The sequence below is a fragment of the Anticarsia gemmatalis genome, chromosome 4 (assembly GCF_050436995.1).
Source record: "Anticarsia gemmatalis isolate Benzon Research Colony breed Stoneville strain chromosome 4, ilAntGemm2 primary, whole genome shotgun sequence".
Lineage (NCBI taxonomy): Eukaryota > Metazoa > Arthropoda > Insecta > Lepidoptera > Erebidae > Anticarsia > Anticarsia gemmatalis.
This window is the reverse complement of record NC_134748.1, coordinates 9,185,784-9,212,440: the sequence shown is the minus strand read 5'-3', so window position 1 is coordinate 9,212,440 and position 26,657 is coordinate 9,185,784. Positions and strand designations below refer to the sequence as shown.

General features: G+C 35.1%; 1 protein-coding gene across 1 annotated transcript in view; it reads left to right on the top strand.

Moving 5' to 3' along the window:
• EcR (Ecdysone receptor) overlaps positions 1-26,657 on the top strand; it is a 225,986-nt gene that overhangs the window by 16,017 nt on the left and 183,312 nt on the right. The window contains exon 3 of the mRNA XM_076113632.1: positions 21,538-21,596. The gene's annotated coding sequence lies outside the window, so the exon portion shown is untranslated. The remainder of the gene's footprint in view (positions 1-21,537; positions 21,597-26,657) is intronic.

The following is a 26,657-nucleotide window of genomic DNA, read 5'->3' as shown; positions in this document are numbered from 1 at the left end:
TTATATATGACGACTGGCTGGTTAAAAATGATTCAAGTTTATCTCATTTTTTAAAATTCTTTAAAAAAATAAAAAAATGTATAATTACGCGAAAAGCTGCGATGCTCATGTGTCGTCGTGTCGTAACAAGCACGCATTCATAAAGCTACTTATATTCTACGTGATGAGTACTGTTCTTAACAAAATACTTAATAATCAAAATCATATTCAGTCATTGGACTGGAACAAATAGGTAATTTTGCGTTCTCTTATGAAATATATAATTCGTATCAATCATTGCCCTCGCATAGATAATGAAATCATACTACTCACTAGGTGGTCGCCACATCAAAACATATTAACATCATTTGCCAATTTACTCTTTTTATGAGGCTTTTTATAGTGAGTGTTATTGGATAACGCTTTCATATGTTTATATGTTCACGTCTAAAAGCATTAGAATCAAACACATCATAAATCCTGCATAAATTCATCAAGCATTCATAGCATTTCAGATTGGTATTTGGGTCTAAGCTAATGCTCAGCGACCATTCATCCAGATCAGTCTGTCGAACACCGTCGATATCGGATTGCGTGCTCAAAGCGACTAGAATTGAATCATATTATTGCATAACACGAGCTCAAACATTCGCGTGCATCGCTCAGCCTTGCCAACGTTATCAAGCGCTTCCCGAAGCGATGTCTGGGTGACCTTTGTATTCGCCGCTCGGAAACTAGGTCGTCGGCTTCTGACCTTTTTGTTTGTATTACAGCGGATTGAAAAAGATAAACGATCTAGCCCGAGCGAGGCCGGAGACGCACGAACTCTATTTCGGGTGCAGCCGGCTTGCACGGGAGATTACCAACGTTCGTATCACTGATACCTGCATGTTTAGATGTTACTACCCCTACTCCACTATCATATAGGTCGTCTAATATTAAAAAACTTCAAGGCTCAAACTTGGTTTCTTTCCGTTCATTCGACATGGGAAGACATAGATTGGATTCCAGTAGCAGCTTAACGCGTTACAGCAATTCGTCACTTCATGGCACATCTTCCAATTTATGAAATAAAAACAAGAATTGCTACTTGAAAATAACTCTGTTGACTACAACAATTTAGCAATGATTTATAGTCGGAAAGCTTTTATGTTTTTATGAGATTTTCAACTACGTTTGGAGTATTGAGGTGGCAAACGTGAACTTTTTTAGTGTGTGATTTATCGGCCGGGAGTTTATGCGTCTTTATATTTCGCATTAAATCGCCAGTTTCATTCTTGTTTTCGTTGGTTACGATTGGGTGTTCGCGATCACAGAACACGATACACCAACAAATAATCGACAATTAAGTCGGTGTTTGTGAGCGTGCAATAAATTCGATTGGTGCGGGGCGGCGGCGTCTTATCGCTTGATTGACTACGATCAGCGACAGCTTTAACGGCCCTTCAATTACTGTGACGACCGATAAACTGAATCTCACGGGACAAATGGACGATTCAACTCGTTTGAACAATATAACCGTTGACTCTTGCGATATTTCAACAGATTTAAGGCGTGATCTCGTAACTGTAATCTCGCCAGCAAGAGATTTGCTAAAACTAAAAATTTATCAAAGTACAGTACAAGTTGATACATTTGCCATGATTTTGGCTGTTTGGAAGGCAAGAAAAACCCTCAAATGAAAATACAAATCTATAACAAATACTAAATCTGTCATCTGAGAAATAAACAAAACAAAAACATCTAATTACGGTAGTTTGCATCCGAGCGATAATCATTTGATGACGCAAAAAATGCCAAATGAATATTAGACGGATGTAGAATAGGCTACCTACTGCAAAAAAGAACAAAACTAGGAAAACTGGCTTAAATAAATCAAATGAAGCTTCTGTATACTGACCGCTGAGTATGAAGATGTAAAATTATAAACGAGAAGCCACTTAATAATACTATTAATAGCCGGTATATCTAGTAACCTAGTTGCGTCAATCAACGTTTGACTTACAAAAGACCTAAGCTTAAGTAACATTACATTTCATATTTACGACTCCAGCTTTTGTTCCCCAAACGAAAAGTATTCTAGTAGTGGCTCCAATGTTTTGGTAGTATTTGGGTCACACATAATGAAGACCGTGACCCGAGGTTGAAGCCGTATATATAACTAGCTTTCTATCTATAGCAAAAGGTCATCAGTCCCTCGCAGTTATGTCGAAGAAGCCCTGTCTTTAAAAAGTAAAAATAAACACGAGTAAAGACAAATTGTAGGCTGTGACAAGTATCATTAAGTAACCCTTGATCTTTGCAAGTTGCGTGGGAACCACATCTTTCCTCTCTCTTTTATTGGTGGCGATAAAAATATATATTTGTAAGAATATCGCACATTAGTTATGATATTGGGAGTGTTGAATCAGGGCGTAGAAGCTGTGGGGGAAGGGAGGGGCTGACCTAGTTCTCGTGACCAGGTCGTACGCAGGCGCCCATCCTACCTGCAATTAACCAACTAAGTATTTGTTTTATTCACTTTAAATAAACCAAGCAGTGCTTTTAATAACTACCTAATCATTGGTTTGAGAGTGTATTTTCTACTTTATTGGTAGGTAAGAATGGCTTGTTGTTTCATATTACGGAAATAGCCTCATTCAGGGGGACCATAACCTATGGGATGACCTTGTGTGAGGGTCACGGTTAGCGGCTGTGTTTAAAGACTATAGGCATGTGTTCGGTATGTGAACTCGCTTCGAACCTACCTTAAACCTTTATCGATTAGCTATGTTTTTGAATGAGGTCAAAGTAATTCTAGTCTTTGCTTTTAAGGTGAGCTTTTTGCCGAAATGCTAGAAGGTATGTTAATACACATTTCAGCAGTTATTGTCGTAATCCAGTTATACTTGTTATATTAGATCTTGTTTCTGACAGTTGATTGCTTCTCCTTGTTATTTCTTCCTGTTCAGGTGGAAAGCCGTTTCCACTCAGTTTGTTTGTGCAAAAAAGAGCCATTTAAGTAACTTCCATCAACTTGTATTTTTATGAAAAATTATGTTTTTGTTGTTTTATCATCTCTGAAGGTAATTTATTCATAATCTCAACCTAATGGTATTGCCGAAAGCTATATTTGATTACATAATAATAAAGGGTGCTTTTATCTTGACATTTAAGTTCCGGTTACACGACTTGGGTCGGGGTGGAAAAGGTAGCGGTTGTTATTCTATAACATCATTGTTGTTTGTTTCCATCCTGAAATAGATATTGTACGAGCCGTACGAGGAACAACAAAGAGATCTTCACATAAATAGCTTTATTGTATTGAACGAGAATAGGTAAAAGAATTGAAAGAATATCAACTTAAGTAAGTATGTGATAGACTTGTTATTTAATACCTCAACAGTGTGATATCGAGCTTAGGGTTACTGATCAATTGTCTCATTATTGGAGTGTATTTACACCGAATTCTAGTTTTCTTGCAAGGAAACAATTTCAGACAAAAGTAATTGTTTCGACATTTCATTAGCAACAGTCTTTATTGTACCTTAAGACGGTTTAACAATGACTATAGCTATACGATTTTAGATTTCTACATTTCTCACTTAGAAACTTGAACGACGGTTCCTAACACATTTGATGGACAGATCCGGTCAGTACCATTCATTTACGACGGCGAAGCGAGAACGCCAGTAACGGCCCGATTCAGCAGTGGACTTGACATATAAGACAAAACGTGTATTTACACTACATTGTTGCATACACAGCAATCGTTTTCCAAGTCACGACAAAGCTATAAATTGTACGTAAAAACGAAATAAAAACAGTATGTGATTGATTCATTGACCACAAATGATGTCAGCCCCATCAAAAATGGGTCTTGGTTTTCGTTTCATTATTCATTTATTCGGTGGTTTTTAAAAAGACGAGTTTATTAGTTAGGTATTGAAACAGCACATGTTCATCTTCGTTCTTGCGATGTTAAAACACGAATTATAAAGTCAATGAACAATTCTCGGACATCGATATAGGGATATGCTGTCAAATAGAAACACAACACCTTCACAAAAATAAAAGTATGCTTTTCAGTTGACTATACAAGGATTAATCATGATACGGAAAATCTGATCATGATAGGTTTATAGGTTCTGTCAAGGAACAGCAAGCTTTGATATAATAGTAGCTCTAAGGCTTCACGAAATAGTAATACAGTTCGTTTATTTCGATAGCTATTCGCAAGTCTAATAACATAAAATGGTAATTCTAAAACGTAACGACTACATCAAAGTATTGGAAAACCGTTCGTGTATCAAATTACTGTGGTGGATGTGGCGGAAAATGACGGCGATGTGTTCGCACGTGCTAAACCGATTAAAACCGACAACTTCTTCGTCCACACTCTCAAACTCGCAATTTTACGAGTTGTGAACACACAAATTTCGCTTTTATTTACCTTCATATCTTAATTACGGGTATTACGAGTATCAGACCCTGTAATTACATAATCATATAAGCGCTCCTCGGCTTGTGATTCCAATTATAATTATAACTTATAACACGTGGACGAATGTTATGTATCTAGTTCTAGTATGTCTCTATTTCAGCCTCCTTGCAGCTGTTGTTAATTTTGTATAATTTGTTTTACGTTCAATTATCATTTCGCGGTCAATGCCCAAAATACGTCAAGCGTTACTCCAGATAAAACTCAATCTTTTATGTTTAAATTCTTGGAAACAAACATGTTTTTTTATTAGTTTTATGGATAATTTTATAAATGCTTATAAAAAGATATATTATCATAATTTTATACATGTTGTATTAAATTTGATGTCTTGCATATTAGTGAATTATTTTTTACACTTTGATGCTGGTTTTCTACGAAGTTAATATATTTTCATGAATTATTCGATAGAAATTTGATATTGTTTTTTTTTTTCATCGGAAGTAATAACCCAATTTATGAATACTGGTTCTGCGAAATGTTTTTTAAATAATCGTTTAGCACAAGGAGGCTCTTTGATATTTGCAAAAATTACATCACTTTTATTAATTGATCTAGAAAGCATAATACAAGCTGTATTATGAACATAAAATATAATAAGTATAACATAAAATAACAACTTGGGTATTAGACAATATAGTAGGTACTATATCGTAGCGCGGTGGTGGTGAGCGGATGATCACGCGGTGTTAGCCCGAGTGTCCCCAGGCGATTCTGTAACACGTATTTCGTCCTGACATTCACGCTCCATCGCTCGGACCACGCTCGGCTGGACACGCCGATTTCGGATATCCGTTATGATTTGTTACGTAACAACCGCCATGTTTAATTTAACATTCAAATTTGCGGCTTTGTGGTACCATTTTTAAACGTAATAGGCCTAATTTTTTGTACGGATTTATCTGCGGTTACTACACAAGATTTATTAGATTTTTCCGCTGTTCCTACGCGCGACTTGTGAATGTTTGTTTGGGCGTAACGCAGATCTTACAGCTGAAAAATTGTACAAGTTTTACATCATCGTTTTTTCTTCGGAACGCGACGTTTCTATGTCGTAAGTGAATCTATTTCGCGTCTAAAATAACGCGTCTCGGCGTCTCACTCGCATGCGTCGAAGTCCTTGGCTAAAGACATGTGACTCACGGTTCTATTTCTTATTTTCTAAGAATAAATTCAAAACTGCATTTGAATGACTCATGGCAACACTAAAATGATGCTTAGAGGGCAATGACCCGATGATCTTGTGCACATTTGTAAACATGATTTATTTTTTAGGTTGTTGTTTAACCAATAATATTTGTTCAGTAAACCCGGTAACGGTTGATAAAGGGATGTTTTTACACTTGTTTACTTTGTTTTAAACTTAAAAAATGTGACAAAGCAATCTTTGTATCAAGTTTAAGTTATGATTTTTCCTAATAAATATTGCTTGCAACTTATATCAAAAAATTGTAGGCTTCCAAAAGACCTATTTGGATACTAAGTCGCATAATTGTATGCATAGAATACTAAAGGCATTATTGAAATATATTAACTAATTCATATTATAACTAAAATAATTTTCTATTAATATAATGCAAAAGCTGCCAGTGAAATGACTAAATAACAACTCGTGACAGTTGAACAAGCGCGTCGACATTCAGGGACGAAGTTGTAGAACTATCACTGCACTGAATTTGCATTCCCACCACTTTCTTAATTGCGATCGTGTAAGTTTGAGCCAAGTTCTCGCTTCAGACTCTCACTGTGACCGCCAAACGTCGGAGTTTCAATACGCTTGCTTATCGCCTAATGTGAGAGAGAAGTAATAAGGCTAATATGAACGGATCATGTTTGAAACCATTTGCTTGTAACTTGTAACTTTTAGCCAAGATCCAGTACTATAGACTTCTTGTACAGTACCACGATTCTCTATCACTATCGACTACCGACAACCGGCTAGCTATCGAAATTTGGAATGTACTGCCAAAAAGTTTTCTACGACGCGACACCCGTCAGAGGCGCTGATCAGATTTTCATACAAAATTTCTCGATGACAGGTCGGTTTTCGGTAGTCGATAGTAGTAGAGAATCGAGCTACAGTAGGTATAGTACGACGACTAGTCAACTATCGACCACAGGCAAGTTTAAATCGGATCAGCGCCTCTAGCAGGCGCCACATAAGCTATTTTTGCAGTACATTTTTATTCCCGATACTCGATAGTACTGACTGGAAAGAATCGCGCTACTGGATAGTACAGTTATGCTAGGCTCAATTATAACTACTGTGATTCTATTTTTGAGGAAATTGATCATTACTTTTAGTATCTCAAACGCATCTTTGTCAATTGGAAGGTCGTAATGGCGCTCTAGACTATATAAAACTTTTTTTATTATAATTTCTACGTAGTTAATTGCCTTCAACAGTAGAAACATTAAAATGGTGGCACATTTATAGTATAACGGTGTTAAAAAGGCTAATTTATTTCATAACAAAAAGCAATATCTTAAGATAACCTTGATTTACTTCAATAATGGGGTATTGTAAATAAACAACAGTAGTTATGTTTGAATTATTGACAATTACATCGTCACTGCATTAAAACAATTACAGTAAATTATTCGTCATTTAACTTGTAATTAAACACTTTTTCGATGACGTTTTTCATTCTCCTTTCACACGAAAGCATGATCGTAGAATATGTCCCAGCGAGAATTACTATTTACAGCAAGCAAACATGCTGCCAAAAACTAGTACATTATAAAAAAAATGCACTTTTCGGCGTTAATATTTCATTGTGTCTATTAAAAATCTTAAACGCTCTATGATTGATTATTTAACCATATCTGAAATTTATTTCCATGCGTCATAATCAGATATTAAAAAGACTTTAGATATTAAAAAAATAACGAAAGCTAAAAGTAACAAATTTACCAACTTGTTCTTAGTGAAACAGTGTATTAGTTAGTTTAAAATGCATTTATTATCCCAACCAAAGTTTGTTCGGCGTAAGCAAATGACGACCTACACGACTCTAATATACATGAAACAGTTTATTACGTAAAATAAATTAAATGAGATACATAAAAGTTTGTACGTAACACAACAGCATCCATGTCTTCAAGTAAATGGTCACACAATCACATAAACGTATCTAGTTTGTTATGCGAACGTTTCAGCGCAGTTGTGCATTGTCTCACAACTTATTTGCTTACTGCCACGCTTCCAAGATAAATTCTCCTTGTACGTGGTATCATTGTGCACAACACCGCTATATATTACGGAACAAACTTTAGCAATTTGAATTAGAAGTTTTAGCAACAGATAATATAAATAAAAGGATTTTGGAGAACGAGAATACAATGTTAAAATATTTACTGATCTACATATGTATAGTAATTAAGTATCTTTTCCTAAAGGCAGCCCGCGACTTCATCAACGTGGACTTCAGTTTTTCCATTTTTACAACATTTTATTATTGATGCTCCACTCCTATGAGACAAAGCGTGGCGTTTACTAGCTTATAATTAATAAGAGCCTTACTTTGTATATTATAGGCTATTTATACACATTTTTTTTCAATTCAATCCAGGAGTTTTTGAGATTAGCTCGTTCAAAAATACAAGCTCTACAGTTTTATGTTATATGTGTAGATTTTCCTGTCAATAGATACTTATTCGGACAAACTTGATCCCATTTACAATCCTCTCCGGCAACTTGAGTATTACTATGCCAGTGACCCATCATACCACCGGTCGTCAAATACAAATAAATTATTTCAGTGCAAATAGAGCTGCATTTTTCTCTATATGTGTGAAGATAGACTTTTTAACACTAAACTCTACATTAAACTTGGCAATGCTGCCAGTCTTCTTGCCACGTTACATGAAGACAAACATCATGATGAAACCTTTAATGCCTAGAAGGTTTTTAACACATTTTTTGCGGGCATGTATAGTCCACAACCCGCACTTGACCAGCGTGATGGACAAGGCTCAACATCTTCCTCGTTTGAATAGAGAATCATCAGTGTGAGAACAATGAGTTTAAAAAGGTGTTATTTGTTTTAGTTTAGCTTATTTATTACATTTAGCGAAGTGGAAGGCTGATCCCACTACTAAGAGAGAGAGAGAGAGAGAGAGAGAGAGAGAGAGAGAGAGAGAGAGAGAGAGAGAGAGAGAGATAACATAGCTTAAATGTTAACATTTTAAAACATAAACTACCTACATATATATGTACATTATACAATAATAAAAGATGTTACAAATAAATAATAATAACGTTGTAAATCCAGCTGATGTAACCGAGTGTACATTCAGAGATCGTAGCTCGAAGGAGAGTGCAGTTAATTTAACTACGTGGGTAGACGAAAGATAAACTATCCTTGCATGATGCATCGTCGTGTTTTTATTTACTTTGCCTTCACGTAACGTGTAGTATATTTATTTTATGTTTGGATTGTATAATGATGTTTGGAAGGTAGGTTATTTAAGATGCAGTAGGTATTGAATAGAAGGGATACAACTACTTTTAATTAGAACGCTTTTTTAAAAGCTTCATGTTTAATTAATTAAATATGAGTCCAAAACCGTATTGGCTTCTTATTTTGGGATATTTCGGGAAAATTCTAGGACATCATTTTTAGGGAAAATTCTACTAAAAATACATATCATAAATAGAGACATAAATACATATCATCATCAAAACGTTTACCTACCGTTTAAATATTAAGTCCTCGATCTGCAGTAGATAAAATCAAAAAATTCTCTCGTAGGTATCACAGGACGGGACAACTTATATTTGAGTGCATACAACTTTATCCCAAGTTAGTTAACTTAGTCAAGCCAAGCGTAGCTATCTCAATTTCAAAGACGCGGCGCTTATAAGTCGCCCGTGAAGGACGTTACTGCTTCAAGTATAAAGGAAGATCAGACTCGGTGACATGGCTCTAGTGCTCGTTAAATTAATTTTGTCTAACATGTCTATTTCACTACGAGTTCGGAGATAAGATTCTAAAAGAAATTGAACAGCTTATACGACTTTTCTATCCAGTTTTTAATGATTTTCTTTAAAACTATAGACATTTTCACAATCATAGCCCTTTTCTTACAATCAGGTAAAAACCATATTTAAAGGAAGGAAGGAGGTTTTGGTACAATGCGGTAAAAATGGACGTTTTCATGAAGACGGTTCCTTACAAGAATCAGTTTTATTACAAGCACAAAATCAATGTGTTTTCTAATATTCAAAGTAAGTACTAAACCGATTTCCAGCATTTTATATCGGACTAAATTCTTATTTCCCACAACATACCTATTTTCTATGTATCAAAACAGAAATTTAATAACAGTTATGGTTACATTAGCTTTACCGTAAAACGTCGCAATAACACTAATCTAACTCCAGACGGTTTCCACTCATACAATCTAGTTAGGTAATTCGTATATTAAACAGAACCTAATTACTAAACACGTTGCACAAATTATCCATCCTTGCTCTTGATGGAATAACTACTTTAACGTTAGACGACGTGAATCCGATACGACACGTGATTCTTTTCAAATAATATTATTTACAATCAATTGAACTTTCGAAAACAAATAATACCGTAGTTTGTTTTCTCGTTAATCCTGTTTTTCTCTTATAATAATGTCAAGTTAATATAAAGGAAAAGAATTTATAGACTGTACTATATCTTTATTGGGTTTTGGGTATACCGATATCAATGTCATCCACACAACCGAACGATGCGCGACGTTCCGAAAAATATAGCCGCAGCGGGTTCATTGCCAGAGGCGGAAAACTGAAAATCGTAGAACATTTTAGAGGGGTTTGTGGATAGCGACCGACCTCGATGGACTTTGATTGATCGATTGATATCTACGTCCGTTTTGGTGTCGGATCGTCTCGTGTGTAAAGGATTCTAATACAGTATACCGATGCAGCACCGCGTCTCCATTTCGTAATGCAACCGAGCACTGCATATCGTATTATTATAACCCTCAGCTACTGCAAGTTGCAGTGGATTATTTTAATGAATAGCTCGCTTTGTTCCCGCGCACCCAAAGGGTTATTTGAATAAGAAAGTGGAACTTTCGCTGCGCCATCACTAGTGGTATTTTCTTTAGTAATTGAATTGGATGGATGAGAGGTTTCGACGAATCCTTTAGTGGAAGACGTGAAAAAATAGCGGTGCTATTCGATTTAAGTGTGCACTTTAATCTGCATTAAATAGCAATCTTGAAGGCTTACAGCTTACCGAAATAAAATGTTAGACTCTAGATATTTTAAAACCTCAAAGGTAGATTTTCGTTAATTTGACTACGGAGTATATTATGAGACGCCATTAATATCTGTAAACAACATCCTGTTAACGACCCCACAATAATTCTGCAAATTCATCTCCCTAAGTGATCTTTACATAACGAGCCCAAGATATTCCGTCGATTTTCGCCGATATCATAAACCGTTTCAGCATAGTTCGGATCAATTCCTTAGGGGTTCTCAATCCCCATGCCCTTGTCCTACGCTGCCACCACGGCTACGGCTTAATGAGGCGATATAAGCGAATACAGGCCTGATTTCCCTTGCGAGAGACACTAAATAGTTGTGAATTGAGAGTCTCAAGGACGGCCATTGCGAGCATTGACACGCACCGTTGATTACGACCCTTTGTTGAGTCCTTTTGTGTTGCCGTATTTACGGGGTAAGTGAAGAGAAAAACCTTCTCTGAAATTATAGCCACCACTCCAAACATCTATAAATAACAAGCTAACAACTCGGCGCCTGATTGCTGTACAAACAACATCGAACTCGACTAATTAAATTCTCGTCAACGTATTGACTTATAAAACTTCTTGAGTTATGTACACGCCATAATGGAGAATGTTACTAGGTATGCCAAATCGCTTGAAATTTTGACACAGTATAGCCTGTATGTATACATATAGACTAGTTTTTGTTTTAGTCAAAAATACCAAATAGTTTTGATTTTATAAGCATTCAAAGTTTCGAAAAATATCGAGTCCCGCTAACAGCCGCGTGAGCGGCTGTGACGTCATACTACTTTACCGCGCCGCGCGGGCCGCGTCCCGCTTAGTATTAAGTCGCCAATCGTTGTTGTAGGTGTAATAGCTTGCGTAGTATTTTGTTGTGTTTTCGTCCGCTTATGTATAAAATAACTTTTAATAATAGTTAATACTATTCGATTAATAAAATGGATAAAGGATTTTAAAAAGGGCAATCGGATAATGTACCTATAATAAATGGAATAGGTAATGGTTGCGAATTATTTGTGAAACAAATAGAGGTTTTGTTGCTTCCGAAATCCTACTTAATATTATAAATTTGAAAGTTTGTGAGAATGTAATGTACATACATAAGTAGGTACATAAGTAATACATACAATGACATATATACATATGTTATTGTATGTATGTATGTATGTATGTACGTATGTATGTGTGTACGTACGTACGTATGTATGTATGTTTGTATATGTATGTATGTATGTATGTATGTAAGTATGTAGGTATGTAGGTATGTAAGTATGTATGGGTGTTTGTTACTCTTTCACGCAAATTTGACAGAACCGATTACGATGAAATTTGATATAAGTATACCTGAAGACCCAGAATAACACATAGACTACTTTTTATCCTCGAGTTCTCGAAGGATCGGGATTTACGCGGGAAGGGTTTCGATGCGGACGAAGTCGTGGGCGGCTTCTAGTATATTATACATAGGTATAACAAGTAATAATGTTAGATAAATATTTATGATCACTGCATATTATAATGAAACAGTTTTTAACCGAAATAATCGTATACTTATCGATTTTACATTTTTCCTGCCACAGTCAAATCAATAAACTCGCGATCAATCCGGTTAGAAATTGTTTCATTATAAGATGAAGTTATTTATTATTACTTATGTACTTACTTACATAATATTAAATTACATTTAGGCACAACATATGATTTCCTAGTATTTGAATTGAACATTTTTAAAAGTATTTAGGAATAATTTCAACGCACCGAGCGCGCGACCGCAAGCGGACTGTGTGAGCCAGACTGAGCAAGTGTAGAGTGACGTCACACCGTCACCGAGAGCTAGCGTTGTGCGGTTACAACTTGTTTTACTTATAAATCGAAAACTAATTGACGTATCGAAGTAATTCTTTCACCGGTATTTTTTATTTTTAAACGAAAATATGGAGTGCTAAAAATCTAAATTAGGTAACATTCTCCATTACGTGGCTTTAAGATAAACGCCTGTTTTACGGTCCAGTTCGCAAAGATTTATGGGAGCTCCAACATTTCTATGTGACTATTGTTATTTAGATTGTATACGGAAACTATTTAATGGCTTATTCTTTTGCTGATAAAAACGTTGTTAATGTTCTTTAAAAACTAGATCTACAAACGGCACGTAATTAAGGCCAGGCGTGGTCAGAGGCTATTACAGGGTCAGGGCCGTGTACCTTTGTTCCTTACTAGTACCCTTCGGCAATCGTGGCTTAAGCTGGTTTTATCTACGTGCACCGGAGGGTGGACGGAGTGGGGGCAGGAGTATGGCACAGGATAAGAGCCGCGCATCGCTCCAGGCTATTCATCCGTCTCGGACTGATAAAAGCCGTGTTTTACCCAAACTATCCTTTTTACTTTGGTTTCAGACAACGAGCTTCAATTTATTTTTATGATTGCTTATCCTTTGTGCCGCGAAAGCTGAGCATGATTGATGTGTTTAATACGAGCTGAAAATTGTGCAGCGTGCGAGTAATTTATTCATGCTGTAGTGTAGACCGTGTAGTGACGTTTCATCAAATGGAATTTAATATATTGCGTTTATGTAAAATATGTTCGAATATGAGGGTGTGTGGTGGCACGCTAGAATGGTTCGGCGTCGGTGATTTATGTGCGGTGGCGGTCGCATCACGCGACTCTTCGCAGCCGTCATAATGAGAGCTCTCGGAGCGGGCTGGCTCCGTCACAGGCGGCCGTAGCGTCGGCGTATGGAGCGGTCGCAGCGGTCGCAGAGATCACGGCCGATGGTCGCACTGCGGTGCGTGTGTTCTTGTTTATATTTAGATCGTTGTTGTGATATAACAATGGTATTGCACATTAGTATGTATTGTGTACTGTGAGGCTCCGTAAGGGAAAACCCTCAGTGATTCTTCACACGATGTTGATGTGTTGCTTATCTATTGCTCTACATAATGTACTCGATTTCTAATCCTGTATCCGCGTGCAGACGATTTATAAATAATAATTTGATACGAAAAGCTGAAATAGCTGCGAATATCGTTCAACAAAACATTATTCAAGACCCAAAGAAACCCACGCGTTCACTAATAAATTGTTTCTATTTAGTATCATTGGAAGCATATTTGGTCAAACATGAACGCTTTATTAAAATATACAATTCAATATCGAAACAAAATATGAACTGTTAACCTTCCTCAAGTACATAATCGTGCGTTTAGAAAACCCTCAAGTGACTCTTGGGATCAATTTCTTCAAAACATATTTACTTTCACAATACATTTACATAATACCAACTTCACAATGCCAACCTTTGTTTGCTTACGTCAAAGTTAAAGAAGACTTATGTGATAATCAATTTCTATAACGATTTGAGACATAGATGTAAACAGAATATGTGTTTAATTATATGTTATGAATTAGATTTGGATAATAAATACATGTAAATACTGCAAATTGGTACTTAATCATTATTTTTCTGCAACGGTGACAGGTCCTTTGTCTACTACCGATAAACTATGGCGACATAATACAAAATTAAATGGTAAAACCTGTCACATGCTGTCATTATTATGACAGTTGCAATGATGACGGTATGAAATTATAACCTTAGGACTCGATGTGCTAGTACATAGATGCTCCAATTATTTGGGCACACTAATACTCTTAGCTAATTGCTCTCACCGATCCATAAACGATCAGTGAGTTAAGAAACCTACAACGCGGTAATTACAAAGAGTGGCGGCTTACTTTTATATGAGCTTAGCATCTCAACTAAATCCTAATTATTATTTAAGATAACAGAAGGAACCACTACTTAGGACTCATAATATCCGTATAGAATATTAACTTAACGAATGAGATACACCCAATATTCTCATCTGAAACAAGGAGCATCGAACATTTTTACCAACATTTTTTCCTTCTTATTGTGTAAAGTAATACCAACATCAATCTTGGCGGTCTCACTTTGGGTAACATAATATCGGCTCCCGCTTCAGCTTCAAAATAATGAGCGACAATAGTTACCTACGCAATATATTAAATATGTTTAAGGATTTTATAACATTATTATGTAGTTATCATAATCTTACCAATATTATAAAAGCAAATGTTTGGATACTGTTTGTTACTCAATGACGCCAAAACTTCTGGACGGATTTTGATGAAATTTGTTAAGATCACCTAACTCTTGATATATTTACTAGCCTGCCTACATAGTTTTAAATCACTAATACAATATAATGGGCTACTAAGGTCTTGACCTGAATAAACACTCTTCTGACTGAAGAAGAACTGCCTTTATTAGTAATTTTTGAGGGTTTATTTTGTTAAAAAGCTTCTAAGTGTAACAAGATTGCGCGAAACAGTAACAAGCGTTTTCTGACTTGATAATAATAATCTTCTTAAATCAATTGTGACATATATGAAATTATTCACCAAAAGTGCACTCAGTCGCCGTCTGCTGCAGTATCAAAAAGACCATCAATATTTCGGAATACCTAGAAACATTTAACATTTCAGGTTATGAAAGCATAATTGGTCATAATCTGTTAAAAATCTCTGTCGACCTACATGAGACTGGTTTTGGAATCAGTTGTAAAAATACAAGACTACGACTGTGACTTGACTTTAAGCCGAAATTCCTAAAGGTCAACGAAGTCATATTGCAATCGTATGAATAAGAAATGCTTCATCATCACCATCATCTCGGGTTACTTTTTTAATAAGGCGTTACGCAGAACAACAGCTTATTTACGATCAGCCCGCTTCACCCAGCGAATGTCAGACGAAAATCAAATAACATCAAAGGGAAGCTTATGTATCACGTTTCGGTGTGACTAAATGAACGCCGGCGCAGATTACATCGACTCACGCGCACATCCGGCGAACGCCCTTACAGCGCCCTCTGACGGACACTTGCAGTCCACTACAAAACAAGTGTTATAATAAAATTCGTATTATTGTCTGTGTTTTAGAAACTACAAAAATATTCTTGAAGGTGAAACTTGTTACGTTTTATTTTTATCGAATGTTTTCCTCGTTTAGTTACAAAGTAATGAGATAGCCCTAAAATAGAATAGAATACGTGGGTAGTTAGATTGTGGGAAAACTAAGCGTGTTTTTAATAAATGTATAAATTTAGAATCGCAATGTAAAAAATGTAAAATAATATGAAATGTACGACATCTCTTATAAAACGTTTTCATTTCATCGTCCGATATAGTCTTCTTTACAGTCACCCACTCATTTTCCTCTGGCCTACTTCTCCTTTGAAGTTCGCACATTTCCTTTTAGGTTCCGCTTAGATAAGTAGATGTACGTTCCTGCCAATACGTTGTTTACTCAAGAACTAGTCGTTTAAATATGCCACAGCTAATTACAGCAGACTTCAAACACCGTCCCTTTGATTTAACTCTTGTTTAATAAAAAAGCAATTCTATTGTGCCAGCGAGGACCATTATCATTATTCAAATTGCATAATTAAATAAAGCATGATGTTACCAACCGCAAGCCTACATTAAAACATTGATACAATACAAAAAGCCTACGGTAAAAAAGTGGCAAAGTCACCGCCACACATTCGATCAATAAAAACTACATAGTTACAAACCGGATAATTGATGCAAAAAATCTTTTAAAACTTGCAAAACAAATCTGATAAGAAACCGGTGGGCGAGGGCATCTATCCGTGGCCGAGTACTATGCAAGAGAAAAAGGCAAGAATGCAAGAACTAAATCTGCCTCGTTCAAATAAAACTCGCTTGGTAAACAAAATAAAAACGCTCGCCGCTTGTTGTACGCGTCTGTACAAAATCTTGTTTGAACTTTGCGAGGTTTCTATTCACGTAGAAAAGTGAAAGCAAATTCTTTGAGATGTTTTCTTCATTACTTCAGTATTCTGAAACGACTTAACACAAATGAAGCTTTCTTTTCTTTATAGCAGACCGCTGAAGCTCATTAATGTATACGTGTGCGAGTAAATTGAGAAACTTCGTAGTAAACGAACATATTTACTAGGCATCTTAAAGATTCAGATTTGATTTAGGAGACGGGTGTTTAAAATATGAGACATGTTAATTTTCTCCTGATGTGTTGGCTGTAGTTATAATTTAAGTAATTAATGACTTCTTGTACAGTTACTGCTACTTAACACAAAACACATGGTATATTGAATTTTAGTACATTACAAACATTAGAAATTGGTTGAAGAAGTCGCCTGGATATAGCTGTTTCATAGCATACGATAAGGACAGATTCCCATACGGAAAAGATGTTTATGTCATTCACAAGCATTTGTTTCAAATAAAGGAAAAACTAGTTCAAAATAAAATATTAAGGACAAATTTCACAGTCTACGAACTAGGGTAAGAAAGACTATCTTCTAGTTAAAATATGAAAACTATTGCCATAATTCCATTTCATAAGCTATCATACATGTTTTCAAAGATTCGCGGTCACTTTATCTAACAGATTCTGAAACTAATTAATGATCTGCGAAAACTGGTACTTATTCTTAATACCAGGGCTTCCTTTTAATAACGTCCACAAGCTTCGGAATATATGCAACAAGTATTGTAAGCGGCGATTGCGGTCGTTCGGTTCACAAGTGTCGACTAGATGCAGCGCAGTCCGCAACACTAAGCTCTTTGTTCCTTCTCCCTCTTTATATTTAGAGCCGGCACTCCAATAAAATTTTACATTTAGCGAGTGCGCCAAATACTTACCGACCACATACATATGTGATTGCACACTAGGTATAATGTTTTTGAACATTTCTTGGGATGAACTTTTCTGTGAATTTTTTGGTGCTAATTGTAACCCAGAGGGCTTTGCTCAGCAGTGGGACAATGAAACAGACTGAAGAAAAAAGGGGACAAAAGTAATTGGCTTACCATTGGATTAATCACAGCACATACACATATAATATCACGCCTATTATACCCGAGGGTGCAGGCAGTGGTGTATGAAATACACTCGCGTTTCGCTATAAACAAAGTTAGTCTTTACGTTACCCAACAATTGAATCACAAAATTGTAAGAAAATCAAGTTCGAAATGAGTTAGGTTGTGCATAAGATTTAATTCACACAAAGAAAATTTCTATAAGATGTAGTGTTTGAACAAATTCTAAATTGGCTTTCATTGCAGAATAAGTGGACTTTATGAATATCGTCATTTTAGAATCATAAGCAGACAACATTTGTATTTAAATATATTTATTTATAAAATAAATGAGCTCTATTACCGGGCATAAATATAAATGTATTAAAGAAGTAACTTGCTATTTATTATAATAATCGGTTACAAACAGGAGTAGTTAGTTATTCTAACTCGTCTGGATAATATTTACCTCAAGTAATATATCGCAAATATGTGAATACTATTCGTTCATAAGAGGTTTAAGGGATTTTTCCCACGAAGTAATGAGAAGACGTAAAGATGATTTTACGGACATTTTATGAACAGAAATAATCAGGTATTTGTATAATACACTGAGGTAATCTTTTATATGAAGCTATGTTAATCGGTTTCTTACTCGAGCTATTTTCTAATGGATAGTTGTAGGTTTTTTTTGCCCGTGACTGTCGCACCGCTGGACAAGGGGCTTTTCCCAAACGAGAGAGGTGTAAGTACTAGGAAGGTCAGAGACTTTTCATGGCCTCAATTTTTTTTAAATAACATTTTAATAGCAATGAGGTCCGTATAAGAAATCACGTCCAATGCATGGAAAAATTAATTCTCGTTTTGATAGCCATATACAATATATATATGTATATCATCAAATTGGTTCTAAAAACCGTGCTTACAAGTCTATGATTACGGAACTTAATTAGAAAAGTAAGGATCATATTAATTTGCTTTTTTATTGGCTTTAAATATTTAGAACATTTATTTTTCAGGAAGTCCGATTAGTTTTTGATTAGCATACAATTTTAATAATGAAATTTTAATACAACGCACGCACCCACTGTCGTAGGCTGCACGCAATCAATTTCCCCTCGGGATTTTATGAAGGAAAAAATGTGGAAAAGTACACACATTTTTGTCAATAATTTTTGTTTCGTAGGCGTGCTTTAAGTTTCTTCCAACTCCTACACTCAATTTGCCTAAAGGGTAGTGCCCCAGGTTCATCCCTAAAATAGTACATGTTAATATATAATTAGAATGACGCATTTCTCGGTACAGAGTAATGAAACAGTAGAATTACTAACTAATACATAACTTGCTGGAGAATCCTAACGTTACGTGAGTTGCGGGTTAATTATTAATTTCCATTTAGTTAAGTAAAACGGTGAGATAATGTTCGAGAGCGCATGTGACATCACGTGTCTTTGAAAGACTGAAAAAGTATGAATTTCTTTAGTTTGTGAATATGTGATGGATAATCGCCTGTCATTTTTATTATTATGATTGGTTTATGAAATGTTAGTGAGTAATTAAAATAAAATAAAACCTTCAAAACACGTAACAAGATCATGAAATTAAAACACCGTTTTTATGACATTTCAAATTTAAAATGCAGTCCCATAAAGAATGTTTATTACGTTTTTAATTACAAACATTTTTGGCGTGTGCCAGTATTTCCAACCAGTCATAAATCTTGGCAGAAAGTAGCGAAAGTGAGGATGGAGGTACACTTATCATCTGCGAGTTTTACTTAAAACATGTCTTGGATATGAATCGTAATTTGCAAAGTTTTTCAATCCACTAATGTGTTTGTTCCCAGTGGGTTTGCATTAATGTATAGCCTTAGCATACGTTATGACGACCTTAATGGGGTAGAACTATGTTCAGGGCTCAAGCTCTCAGTCGGTGAATACATTTGTAACAGAAAATATTTGTGAAGAAATAGAGGAGTGATAGTGGCTCATCAACAAGAAAATCCAATATGAAGTTATTAAATATAATTTATTAACAGTACCAACTACCATTGCAAAGTAAAGTTATTATATTTAATAAGTTTGTAAAAAAAATATATACAATATTAAGGTCTTATTTACCTAAGTTTAGTTTAATTTACATTTTCATAAATATTTAACTATTTAATTATGCGCGAAGTCAACAACTGCTGAAAATTTTTGGCATTTCATTTCAGACCGCAAAAATATCTTTAGAAAATTAATCACAATCCGAACTAAATTGTCGGCAACAATGCGAATTCATTAAATCAAAAATAGACCTTGAAAGAGAAAACGAAAAGTCGTTGCTCCTTTATAAAATTGTTTTCTTACAAGTCTGTATTCACGGCTTGTTACTGGCTTCTCGTTAATACGCTACCGAAATTGAAAGGCACGATCGTAATTAACATAATAAAGACCGCTACTTTTGTTTTCAACATGTCGCATGTTCTCAATATGGTGTTACATTGTCTGCTAATTATTCTGACTGAAAATGTCGTGTTAAGTAGGGTATTGGCGTAATCTTTGTCTTGTATGTCGTGAGATCAATTTGGTGTAAATAAGTGATGCTTAAAAGCATTTTACCGACAAGTAAGAAGACGTTTTAAAGGTTAATCTACTCTGTATCTTTATTTTGTACATTAGACTTTATATCTTAGCAATCTTCTTCATCTGCATGTTAAATTTCGTTGCCCTTTAACGCCGAGATTTACGTTAATCTCGTAAAATTCGCTTAAATCTCCACGTTTGCGCTTAAGGCTATACGAACATAATAAATAGAGTAATCGTATTAAGCCATAACTTTTTACTGTCACGTATGCGAATATTTACACCGAGTGTCAAATCGATTCAAACCACAAATTTTACGACGCTGCAAAGAAACCTCAGCAAGTAAATTTACTCTGAAATAAATTCGAGCAAACAAGTTTCGATTATTTGAATAACTTAAATGTATAATATATCATAGAAGAAACCATTTATGGCACCTTTTAAAGCCATAAAACGGGCGATGTTTGTGCGGCAGCAGTGAAATGGAAATCATTTGGTAGCATATCAGGCTGTACTTAATGTCTTTATTGCTGTTCATTGGCACCTTTCGATGAACATCGGGTTGTCGGCACCCGTTCAGACGTTAGTGTACTTAGATACCTATTTCGATTGATGTCTATAAGCAAGGTCATACTTCAGATGATCCTCCTACTGGGTAATAGTCTGCTAAAGACCTTAACGGTATTTAAAAATTAGGTATTCTATTAGGAAATTTTCCTGTTGTTTTCTCAAAAGTATTCCCGATAGCTAGAGAGTTTACATTGAAAGCACCGGTTCGTGACGACGCACACGTTTTTAATCGGAACTAAGACATCGAATTTGAATTAAAAGGCTTTTAATTATGCAGCCTAATCGTGTTCGAAGTGGTATTGAGCGTCTGCACATATACGCAATCATTCACTCCGTTCAGTCACCCAGAATACGGAATTTTATCTTAAACCGTGGAACGGAAACAATTTTAAAAGATGCAAAAAATATCAAAGGTCAAGTTATTGCTGTCAGATTTTGTTCAAAGTATACAGATTTCCCCTATCGTTCCTGACTTGAAACTTAGAAAAATACATCGCGTTTTGTCTTGTGTGCAATAATTATCTGGACAAGAGTGGATACGTAAAAATGCTTTATATTTGTGAATATGGCTGACATATAGTTTATCCATTTGAGGTTATAAATAAACTAAATTTTCCATCGAAATAGTGAAATATTCCGTAGTTGATTTACACATTAATGAAATGACAAACTCATGCCAGATATCGGATTAAAATAGTCGTGTTATTGTTCAATTTTGTGCTCACAACAATCAGATCTAAACCAGTAATGAAATAATAACATGCAAGCTCTTTGGTTCGTTGTAAATATTTACACGGCTGGTGTTTGTTCGCAGGTACAGTGTTATCCTGACGATATCAACCAACGCTTCCGACGGATTTGCTTTGATAAACGGTGAGTGTTGTATTTTCTATTCTATTATTAATATTATGTCTTTCTTTGTGTACTAATAGTACTGTTAAATACTTTTAATATTTATGAAATTTCATTTTAAATATGCTAATAGTATATACTTAGCTGATCAAAGCAATTCAGAACTTGTCCAAAGCTTCATTCTCTATTACAGCCACTTATAGCATAAAAGACAGCCAGACATATTGTAGCATTTGCTATAATATTAGTTAGAATGAATACCTTCACAATTATGTAAATAAACCTTAATAACAAGTATTAGATGTAGTATGCCACAGTCTAAACACACTTTGAACATCACTATTGTCATTCTGCCAGATCTATTTAATAAGAAACTCAAATTAGCTGCACTGTGTTTACCAAATAATCACGGTAATATATTTTTTTATAACAACCAGTTGCTAGCCGGCAGAGTTGTAATATTAGTCATCTGTTGTAATCTCGTCACTGAAAATCTTAAGGCCACTATGTGCCGGAAATGTTCGTTTGTGAACAAAAACTGCCTATACGTTTCGTGCCAGAAGAATTATTTTGCAAAAATGACGGCCTCCATGACGTAGTTTCGACATTTATCAATATATGTAGAAATAAAGAATAACCCGACTGACCGCCGAGTGTAACACTGGCTTTATAGTAGGGTTGTCCAATTTAGATGTCAAACTAAAACGTTCGAATTTTAATCATTGTTTATTTTTACCTTTTTAATTTTTGTTTTTTTTTTATCGTGGCATTGGATTATAACTATTGGCTGTGGGATAGTTATTCAATTTTGATTTTTGTTTTCGAATATGTGAAATTTTATTCTGCGTTAAAATATTCAATGTTTCATAACGAACAAAATCTATAGCGTTCAGAAACTTTATTATGAAGGTACAGATTAGCGGTTGCAGCCCTGAGTTTAAGTTAGAGGACGGCTCGGCAAGGGCGCGTAATGTCAGACAGTTGAATCACCCGAGTTTACTACACGACTAATTGCTAATTAATCACAATGCTCCGGGGACTAGCCTCGTGTGTCTTCGCGATACAAGACGCTGTACTGTTAATACTGTCGCGAAACTATTGAATAAATACTCCTTACACCGACATTTGCGAGGTAAAATCAGCACAATAAAATTTTGATTGATTTTAAAAAAATAATGTTAAATGACACCTTGGGATTTTTGGCAGTTCTTATGTCAATGAAAACGTAATAATAATATCAGATTTCTTAGTTATAAAAAAGTGCTTTTTTCTAAATCTTCATACTAATATATAGATTTGAACCACAGAAAACAATATTCAAAAATTAAAAAGTTACGAATAGGCATAATGATATCAGTCATTGCCCGAGTCAAATGTCGTCAAAATAAAACAATTTATTTGAACACAGTCAGTCCGCACGAGATCTCATAGGCAGTTCTGATCTTTAACCTGACACGATACTCTTGCACGTGACTTTCATAACCACCTACGCTATACCAATATTTAGATCTTAGTAAATAACAACTTGTTCGTGTATTACTTGATGGTTTACTGGCGAATATTATAATGTTAACATACACTAACACATCACTAACAAAGAAATGCTGTAGTTTTGATTATTTGTCATAGTAACCCTTCTTTCACGTTAAAAAATTAAATCTGGCACATTGAAATTGCTGACTGTAAAGAAAAAAAAACTAAAAAGAAATCAATAAAAATGATGCAGTCTAAATTCAAATTTTGCATTTATTTTTTCGAATTTACTAGTGACGTTTAATGTTGCCAATGTAAAATCTCGTTTCAGGCGGACTGCACGTAACCATATGGTTCACATAATCTGTTACTATGCTTCTACTTTAGGTACAACAAACGGTTGTATGTTTGTATGTATAGCACTGTTTTCGGGAACTGCAGAACTTATTCGAATGAGGTTAGCAATAATCAATGTTAAACCCGTGTGGATTTGTAGACGTTGGGAAACGAAGACAAAATTGTGTTTAGATAAAGAATGATTTATTTGTTTGATAGATAATTAACTTTGTTTTACAATCTATTGAGGCGAGTGATTTAATTTTTTTTTGATTATTGTAAGTAGGTACCTGATTGATATGTTCGATTAGATTATACTTACCTACGTCTAATAATAGAGGGAACAATATAATTTTGGAATAGGTAATCACTTAAAACAGTCATATTGACCTTAAAATATATTGACCTCTAGGTTTACGATGGTCGGTCATTGACTCGCGCTAAAATAAGCAATAAATTGAACCTAAGTCTAATTTTCCGTGATGATTCAAGATTTCTAAGAAAAATCGACCGTACAAACTAGTTTTTGTAAGTATCTATTACACGACCTATTAACATGTGGGTCCATCATTTTAAGTCATATTTTGTGTAAAATTACAGCTAAATTACATACTTATTACATAATTTGTTTTTGTCAACTGAGTCTACTCAGATTTCTAATATACACGCGTAAGTAATAATTACGCAATATTTTTGACAGACTAGGCTATTCAAATTCATAAGATAACGCAACAAAAAAGAAAAAACATTAAAAAGTGTAGAAAAAAATCAGTTCGCACACTAAAGCGGCGCGTACAGTAAACACTCGCATTTTGACAGCGACATTTTTCATGCGTGCAGTGAGGGGCGGGGCGTGCGGCGTGCGGGCGGCGAGGTTTGCCGCGAACGCGTCAAGGTCATCGGTGACGTCACCCCGCGCGCTCAATGACCTCCCGAAAACGAGTCAGTGATGGCCGCCGTTCAGCCGATTCCTCGATGACACTTGTCGAGTAATTTTGTTGACACTACCAGAAATTCGACTGTTGATATAGTGACGGGGGTTGATTTGCTCCAAAGTTGGTTTAGGCTGAATGCTCGCGCTCCTAAGCTCCACTTGCGGAAAAGCTTTTGAACTTTTTCGAAAGTAGAACCTATTCTTATGAATTCAATGGCACCGCTGAGCTAAATTCTGTTTGCAGTTTCAAAGGAATGACGTAATGACATAATCTTATGTGTTTAACCGTGTTATGTTAAAATATTTTACTAGTTACTCACTTCTCATACATGTCAACTTTTGTTTTTGGTTTGCTTCACCGATTTATTATATTTTGGTTAGCGAGGAATGTCGCAGATAATGTAAGGCATATTATTTCAGGAGATAATAAAAATATTTTTGAGACACGTATTGGCACAGACATAATAATAATGATGTAATCTTATATCTAATTGGCAAACAAAAAAAAACGTTATAAATCGGAAACTTTTACAGCCTGTTATTTTGGTTAAAAAATCAACCATCATAAATTGATTTCGATCCATTGCCTATAATTAAAACAGGTCTGGAAGGTTCTTCACTGCAGTAATATTTGAGTGAGGTCAGTGCATTGATGTCATGTTGGACGTTCAACCGTACCTTTAATGACAATAGCTATTGTAATTAGGGACTAAATACAGTCTATAGATATTATTTAAGCGGGGTCATATGCAGCAGAACCCATTAATTTTCATAACCTACAAGTCAGTTATATTGACAAAGAGAATTAACTAGTACGCCTTTACATTGTACGGGTAAACACAATTATAATTGCTAAAACAACGTTTTATCGCCTGTTACGCTCATATTTCTTCACAAAATTACATAATAGAGTAATTTATATGAATAAACCCGTTATTAAGTTTATACAATTAGCTCGCGTTATTCGTTTGATGTCTAGTTTGTGCGCCAAATACACCTACATTATGTTACTATCTATGTAAACAATAAAACAATATTTAATTAGTACACCAATTACGAAAAGTGAACAGTCATTATCCTTCTGGTCTAAAAAAAAACTAATTCTGTTCGAAACCTTAGTAATCGTATAAAATTCATCAAAAAAATAAGACATCACGCAAGCGTATTTAACAAGAACCAAACAAATGAACCAAAACACATCATCATATTTATAAATATGAATAATGTTGCACTTTGATATATTCCAATAATACTCCATTTGCCAAAGAGGATAAAAACTCTACCAAAAAAATGATACATTTTAGTAAAAACTGCACTTTTTGAATGGTTGCCAATTTCGCGCTGCTGAAATTGAATTTCACAGACTAAATGCGATTTATAGAGACGAATTTTCAAGTTCAATATCGAATAGTAGACGAATATGAATGAAAATATTGATAATACAATATATTGACTGAAAGACGTACGACATTAGTTGTCATAAAAGCGTAAAATTGAAATATAATTCGTTCGACAAAAGCTGTATGGACAAATAAAGATGTACTGTCTCCTCGATATTTGTACCATCATTTAATTGACTACTCATCATCCGTAGGTACTAATATGAGTGCTTTTGTAAAAAGCTACAAAAAAGTTAGTAGCGCCATACTTTACCACTATCGTCTAACGACAACCAGCTAGCTGTCTATAAATTTGCATGAAAATCGGATCAGCGCACTGTAGCAACAATTTGTGCAGTAGGTACATTTTAAATGTCAAACAATCGACACTGGATAGTGCCGATAGTAGAAAAACGCGTTACGGATGGACACACGAGGTGCAAATCTTTCTTCCACATAAAACTTTCCGATGACGACTCGATAAAAGTCGTATCATCCGTTCACCGTTCACAAAATTACACTCCTTTTGAATGTACAACCAATATACGATAGACTCAATCCCATCACTATTCCATACATCTTGTATAACAACGTACATCACATAGATATAGGTACATGTATGTATGCGTGGCTAATGTCTACGTTACCCTTTGACACTCCCTGAATGGGCGGACAAGACAAATATTATCCTAACACGTAATAACCGCCTGAACTTCCACATTATTCACGCGAAATATTTACATTCGTCAAACATTATCGTCAAATATTATGTTCAAATAGACGACAAATTAAAATGTCGTGTATATTTTTATATTCGGGTCAAGTTAAGCTAAGAGTGTCAGCTTTCAAATTTTTGGTTATAGAGGTTCGTGTAAATTTAACTTTGTTGTTCTATAGATACTAAGTTAAAAATAATCATTATATCGATCGGCAAACTGTGATAACAATTCATAATCCGTC